General features: G+C 43.1%; 1 protein-coding gene across 1 annotated transcript in view; it reads right to left on the bottom strand.

Annotated features, from left to right (window-relative positions):
* The window catches only part of LOC122925686 (protein kinase C delta type-like), a 28358-nt gene extending 25072 nt beyond the window's left edge, over positions 1–3286 (bottom strand). The window contains exon 1 of the mRNA XM_044277033.1: positions 3208–3286. The gene's annotated coding sequence lies outside the window, so the exon portion shown is untranslated. The remainder of the gene's footprint in view (positions 1–3207) is intronic.
* Positions 3287–8091: the final 4805 nt, after the last annotated feature.

The raw sequence follows: 8091 nt of genomic DNA on the forward strand, positions 1-8091 counted from the left end.
TTTCATATACGCAAAACAAGTATACCAGCCATGTGCATTCCTCATTTTGCGGACCCCCACATGGCCGGCCCTATGATAGAAATGCCTATTCTTGTCATACATCTTTTTTGAGGGGCCACGGAATGGAACTACGGATGTGGACAGCACACGGTGTGCTATCCACATCTTTTGCGGCCCCATTGAAATTAATGGGTCCGCACCAGTTTCGCAAAATTGCAGAATGGATGCGGACCCAGAATTGCGGTTGTGGGATTGCACCCTAATAGGGCAAAGTGCAATGACCAGATGACTTTATTTTGTTCTGTTTAAGTAAAATGAAACATTTGAAATACAGAAGCCCTAAAGACAGTGATCACAGACTAACAGCACGAGCCAGAATCTCAGACACAAACACATTATATATATATATATATATATATATATATATATATATATATATATATGGATGTAGCAGAGTTAAAAGGGTTGTCCGGGTTCAGAGTTGAACCCAGACATATCCCTCTGACGTGAGCATCAGAGCATTTCATGCTCCAATGCTCTCCCTTGCCCTGCACTGAATCTGGAGAATTTTTCTGGAGATCTGGTTGTGTCACCAGATCTGCAGAAAAAGCCCTTTTCCTGTGCAATTCAGTATGTATGTATGTGTATATATATATATATATATATATATATATATATATAGTAAAAAAAAAGGCCAGCACTCCAGAAAGTAAAAATGCAAAAAATTACTTTATTTACCCAAATGGGACATGCAACATTTCAGCTCTATGCAGGAGCCTTTCTCAAGCTTGAGGAAGGCTCCTGTATAGAGCCGAAACGTCGCATGTCCCATTTGGGTAAATTAAGTAATTTTTTGAATTTTTACTTTCTGGAGTGCTGGCCTTTTTTGCAATTTTTATCTATTTGGATTGGCTTATATCCATATTGGGCCAGCTGCACCCTTTTGTCTATACCATTGACGGTGCTGCCGCTTTGTTTTTATATATATATATACAGTACAGATCAAAAGTTTGGACACACCTTCTCATTCAAAGAGTTTTCTTTATTTTCATGACTATGAAAATTGTAGATTCACACTGAAGGCATGAAAACTATGAATTAACACATGTGGAATTATATACATAACAAAAAAGTGTGAAACAACTGAAAATATGTCATATTCTAGGTTCTTCAAAGTAGCCACCTTTTGCTTTGATTACTACTTTGCACACTCTTGGCATTCTCTTGATGAGCTTCAAGAGGTAGTCACCTGAAATGGTTTTCACTTCACAGGTGTGCCCTGTCAGGTTTAATAAGTGGGATTTCTTGCCTTATAAATGGGGTTGGGACCATCAGTTGCGTTGTGGAGAAGTCAGGTGGATACACAGCTGATAGTCCTACTGAATAGACTGTTAGAATTTGTATTATGGCAAGAAAAAAGCAGCTAAGTAAAGAAAAACGAGTGGCCATCATTACCTTAAGAAATGATGGTCAGTCAGTCTGAAAAATTGGGAAAACTTTGAAAGTGTCCCCAAGTGCAGTCACAAAAACCATCAAGCGCTACAAAGAAACTGGCTCACATGCGGACCGCCCCAGGAAAGGAAGACCAAGAGTCACCTCTGCTGCGGAGGATAAGTTCATCCGAGTCACCAGCCTCAGAAATCGCAGGTTAACAGCAGCTCATATTAGAGACCAGGTCAATTCCACACAGAGTTCTAGCAGCAGACACCTCTCTAGAACAACTGTTAAGAGGAGACTGTGTGAATCAGGCCTTCATGGTAGAATATCTGCTAGGAAACCACTGCTAAGGACTGGCAACAAGCAGAAGAGACATGTTTGGGCTAAAGAACACAAGGAATGGACATTAGAACAGTGGTAATCTGTGCTTTGGTCTGATGAGTCCAAATTTGAGATCTTTGGTTTCAACCACCGTGTCTTTGTGCGACGCAGAAAAGGTGAACGGATGGACTCTACATGCCTGGTTCCCACCGTGAAGCATGGAGGAGGAGGTGTGGGGGTGCTTTGCTGGTGACACTGTTGGGGATTTATTCAAAATTGAAGGCATACTGAACCAGCATGGCTACCACAGCATATTGCAGCGCCATGCTATTCCATCCGGTTTGCGTTTAGTTGGACCATCATTTATTTTTCAACAGGACAATGACCCAAAACACACCTCCAGGCTATGTAAGGGCTATTTGACCATGAAGGAGAGTGATGGGGTGCTGCGCCAGATGACCTGGCCTCCACAGTCACCGGACCTGAACCCAATCGAGATGGTGTGGGGTGAGCTGGACCGCAGAGTGAAGGCAAAAGGGCCAACACGTGCTAAGCATCTCTGGGAACTCCTTCAAGACTGTTGGAAGACCATTTCAGGTGACTACCTCTTGAAGCTCATCAAGAGAATGCCAAGAGTGTGCAAATCAGTAATCAAAGCAAAAGGTGGCTACTTTGAAGAACCTAGAATATGACATATTTTCAGTTGCTTCACACTTTTTTGTTATGTATATAATTCCACATGTGTTAATTCTTAGTTTTGATGCCTTCAGTGTGAATCTACAATTTTCATAGTCATGAAAATAAAGAAAACTCTTTGAATGAGAAGGTGTGTCCAAACTTTTGGTCTGTACTGTATATATATATATATATATATATATATATATATATATACACATATACATTATACACACATATACATCAATCATATATACTGTACATATAGTACACACACATATACATTTACTCAGTCATACTGTAGATGTATTTCACACATATACAGATACATTAGGCTACTTTCACACTTGCGTTAGCAGGCTGTTCCGGCGGGGGAACAGCCTGCCGGATCCATACTAGCGCTAGCCCATGTGTGCCGCTGGTAGTCTGCTCCGGCCACATTAACTATAATGGGGACGGGCGGGAGATGCGACCGCAGAATGGCAAACATGCCGAGAGGCGGGCGGACAAAAAACGCAGCATGTTTGCTGTGCTGTGGCCGCTTCTCCTGCCTGTCCCCATTATAGTGAATGGGGCCGGAGCGGACTTCCGGCAGCACACATAGGCTAGCTTTAGAAAGGATCCGGCAGGGGAACAGCCTGCCAGACCCTGCTAGCACAAGTGTGAAAGTAGCCTTAGACAATTACACACACATGTACAGAATACAGTACACTACACAGGCATAAGTATATATATGTAAACACACCATACAGTATTACACTGGCACACACTTACCTTCTGTGTAGGTCTCCAGGGTGTGAGGACATCTTCTCCTCAGCAGGGAGTGCACGTCTCTTCCCCCCTTTCTCTGTCCCGCTGCTGCACATGGTTTACATAACAGCAGAGGAGGACTCTGCGGTGTGCCAGGACAGGGAAGAGGAGCAGAGTGGGGGAGGGGAGCACTGGGGAGGCTTCTGATGGCAGCAGCACATCTTTCTATAGCTGCTGAAAAATGGACCCCTCCTCAGCAGTGCAGCCCCTGAGGATATGTGCAGGCTGCTGCTAGAGGCATCTCCTCATATACCCTTGTTGGGGGGAGGGGGAGGAGGGAAGCTGGAGCACAGCCTGCACAGGAGAAACAGTGAGGAGAGCTGGAAGGCAGAGCCAGAGGCCCTGGCAAGGACTCTGGACAGAGCTGTTGCACTAATTTTTATAAGGGGGCATGGCCTTTCCTCCACAGCCGGGCCCCCTTCCCCTACGGGCCCCATAGCAGTTGCCTGGTCTGCCTCTATTAGAGGTACGCCACTGATATTGACTACTTTCACACCAGCATTTTTTCTGGATCCATCATGGATCAGCAAAAATGCTTCCGTCACAATAATACAACCGCCTGCATCCGTTATGAAGGGATCCAGTTGTATTATCTTTAAAATAGCCAAGACGGATTTGTCATGAACACCATTGAAAGTCAATGAGGGACGGATCAGTTTTCTTTTGTGTCTGAGAAAACTGATCCGTCCCCATGACTTAAAATTTTCAACGTTATTCTGTCTGTGATGGGGACGCAGCCAAACAGAACAGAATGCATTCTGGTAGACTCTGTTTCATTCAGTTCAGTTTTGTCCCCATTGACAATGAATGGGGACAAAACTGAAGCGTTTTCCCCCACTATTGAGACCCATTGACAGATCTCAATACCGGAAAATATTAACGCTAGTGTGAAAGTAGCATTAACAATTTAAATAAACAGTTGCAAAAAACTTTTATTTGACTTTTAGATTGGCTCTCAATGGTTTTTGTTGCAGCAAGTTACCAGTTTCAAGTTAGAAACTGAATCTCTACGTTGAGACCTCTCAAAGTACATGGCAAGAAATGAATTTTTTTGCTCTAGGACAGCCATGTTAAACCTGCGGCTCTCCAGCTTATGGAAAACTACAGCTCCCATAATTCCCGGACAGCATACAGCTATCAGCCGACAGAAGGGCATGGTGGGAGTTGTAGTTTTACAACAGCTAGAGGGCCGCAGGTTGAGCATCCCTGCTCTAGGAAAACTTTGTTCATGCAGGTTATATTGTTGAAACACATAAATGGATGCATTGACTATAATAGAGCAGCTTTACTGCCAGATACTGTAGAAAATAAACATTGAATTCCCATTTACCGCTGTAAGGGATCACTCTCTCACAGGGGGTCGCAATCACAGACTCCTCCTCTGACAATGGGGTTCAAGTTCAAATGGTGCTTTATTTTGGCACTTCAGCACCAGCACAAATACAAACTTCACAAAATAAACACTTGCCCGTCTAGGCACTACCTAATACATAGGTTGTCTCTACCTCACCTATAGATCACAGTTCACACACAGAATCAGATCCGTCTTCCTCAGTCAAACGGTCCTGCAGCCTCCAGGCTGTGACCAAACCAGCACCCTTGGGGGGAGATGGTCCAAAAGTCCTCCCGATTGTGACTGTGCGAACGTCTTTCCGCAGGCATCGCTGGGCCCCCAAATTTTCAGGCATTCACACAGCCTTGTGGCCCCTTAGCCCTCCTGGCTGAGACCACACAGAGCCTCTGCAGGCTTCCTTCCAAGTTCAAATTCTCTCTCTCTCCAGTAATACACAGAGGTTTTATTTTATACCCCGGGATTACAACAGCAGGCCTCTCCTGCGATCTCCTCAGCTAAAGGCAATACGTGTACTGAAAGGGTGTGGACTGGTAGATCCCATACCAAACCTATCAAACAGTCCAAATAAAATCCAGCCCAGAACAAAATCTAGACAAAACTGTCTCAGCAAACTACACTTTGCTGAAACCACTGCAGCTTTCTGGATTTTAGTTATCTCACCCAGCTGAGGTATCTGGGTGGGATATACACGCTTCCAGCACTGTACACATTACCACACCGCATATAAACTGATCGTGTCGGGGGTGTCAATGGGGGCTAAGTTCTCTCCCTCCATAGCTAATATATTAATGGCGTGGTGGGAGAGAAACTTCCTCGTCATCAACACCCACCCATTCTTTGATTGTGTGCAGTGGTATGGTCGCTACATTGATGACCTGCTGATTGTATGGTCTGGTGATGTGGTGGCCATACCACTGTTTGCAGATTATTTGAATCAATGTGTAGACTATATTTCCTTTGAAGTTCAGTATGAACTGGAGTCGATTTGCTTTTTGGATTTGTGCCTGAGGGGGAATGTCAGTTTGGCCAGTGTTCACACCAGGACACATAGGAAGGATATGGCAGGGAACACTATATTACATGCTACTTCTTGCCACCCACCGCATGTCATCCACAACATCCCGAAAGGTGAGCTCATCAGAGCAAGGAGGAATTGTTCTAATAAGGATTATTTTGATGTAGAATCTAGTAACATATTGGAGAGGTTATCGAATAGGGCGTTTTCTGTCAAAAAAGGAGAAGGAGGAACAGAAGGTTGTTTCAAGTATGGATAGAAAAACACAGTTTTTTCCTGTGAGTAATCACTCACAGGAAAGAATAGAGCAACATCAAAATAAAATTAGAAACAAAAAGAAAAATAATGATAATGTCACCATGTTTGTCACACAATACAGTGAACAATATTCTGAAGTGTGTAAAATTGTAAAGAAACATTTACCTCTTCTGAAAATTGATGAACAATGGTCGGATGTCGTGAGAGGAGGTGTCAGATGTGTGGCTTTAAAAAAGGATTTTATCGATATGTAAATTAGTCTTGTAGGTATCCAAGGGGCTGTACGAACCTTCCTGGTGCCCAGCCATGCCCGCCTGTGAAGGAGCCCAGCACCGCCTATGTCCTCCGAATAGATTGCCATAATCTCACAATGCGTGAGCCCACGCATGCGCAGTGCCGGTATAGTGTTCCTTCCCTGTGCTGGCATCAGCCTCAGGGAAAGAACTGCGCATCGCGAGATTACGGCAATCTATTCGGAGGACATAGGCGCTTTACATATCTATAAAATCCTTTTTTAAAGACATTAAAAGCACACAGCCCTATATGACAGATATATTGCGGACATGCTAGCGGTAATCTAGCCGTGCATGTCCGCAGCTCTATAGGCCAAAACTTTGTGACAGAATCCCTTTAAACTGCAACACTAAATACATAATTTATTTGATCACCTGTACAATATGTCACCTGCAATATGTCGACTGTACTTCTTGCCAACTCAAATCTAGGGTCCGCAAGCACATTTCGGATATGCCCCATCATGAGAACCGCAACGTGTCTGCGGTCAGCATGCACTTGGCGGTTTGTCATGATGGGGACACATCTGGATTGTGTGCACAGGGTATAGAAAAAGTGTTAGAGGAGGCGATCATAGAAAAAAAATGATTAAACAGGGAGGCTTACTGGATGTTCCAGTTGGCTACACACTATCCGCAGGGTTTAAACAGAAGATGCGATCTTATTCTGCAATATTAATAACATATTATATTTACGTAATCCATCTTTGTGCTGTGCCAATGCATTGTGCTGCTTTAATAATAGATTTTTTACTTATATGTATTTTTATGAAGTTTAAATGAAGCACATTTACTTGTATAATTTTTTTCCAGTATTGCATGTGATTTTAAACCATTCTGTTTGTGCCTCCCCTACACCTGTTCTTAATTAGGTGCCTTATTGGTGTGGATGTGGGGGGATGGTATATATATAGCATGATCAGTTAAGTTTTGTATTGTCAGGAAGAAGGACCCCCACTAAACTGGTCTGAAATGCGTAGCAATTTGTCCTGTTATAATCGCTGAAATAAAGATACCTTTTTCTACTTTGACAATTGAAGCTGGACTTTTTCAAGTTGTTGAATTCGTGATTGCCAGCACTTTCCAGGGGCTGCGTCCGTGCTCATTGCAAAGGAGCACAGGTGAGAGCTGCAGACACACCTGTTTTTGCATAAACTGATCGTAGTACTGTACAGTTATGAGTATTACTCCTGTTTGTAGAGACCTTGCTAACGCTACTTTCACATCTGCGTTTTTTTTTTCAGGTTTTAAGATCTGGCAATACAACACTATGCATCCATTCCGTTCATATGTGGTTGGATTAAATCGAAACAGAACAAACCAGATCCGGCATTAAAATAATTGTAGGTCAATGGGTGACAGATCCGATTTTTTTTGTTAACGAAAAAACTGGATCTGACACCATTGACTTACATTGATTTTCATGCCGGATGTGGTTTGTTCCTATTCACAAACCAGTCCAGTCACAAAACTGAACTCATGCATACTGATGCACCCTGATTAGTTTTGTCCCAATTGACAATGAATGGGGACAAAACTGAACCGTTTTGGTCTGGTTTTGCGATCCTCTGCAGGATCTCAAAATCAGAAAGAAAAAACGGATCTGTTCCATTTAATACATCCGGATGCATCCGTTTCAACTGGATCTGTTTCAAACCGGATGCGGTATAAAAACCATTGTTTGTGCCAGATCTGTTGTTTTTGTTAGTGAAAAAAACAAAAACGGATCTGGCACCATTGACTTACATGCTGAAACCGGGTTGTTCCATTTCGCAAATCAAAATACAACAAAACGGAATGGATGCATACTTCCTGATCAGTTTTGTCGCCATTGACCATGAATGGGGACAAAACTGAACCATTTAATTAGGGTTTTGAGATCCTCTGCCAGAAAGTAGCCTAAATCCGTCTGAAATCGTGTATAATCT

This window comes from Bufo gargarizans, chromosome 2 (assembly GCF_014858855.1).
Source record: "Bufo gargarizans isolate SCDJY-AF-19 chromosome 2, ASM1485885v1, whole genome shotgun sequence".
In the NCBI taxonomy this organism is placed as follows: domain Eukaryota; kingdom Metazoa; phylum Chordata; class Amphibia; order Anura; family Bufonidae; genus Bufo; species Bufo gargarizans.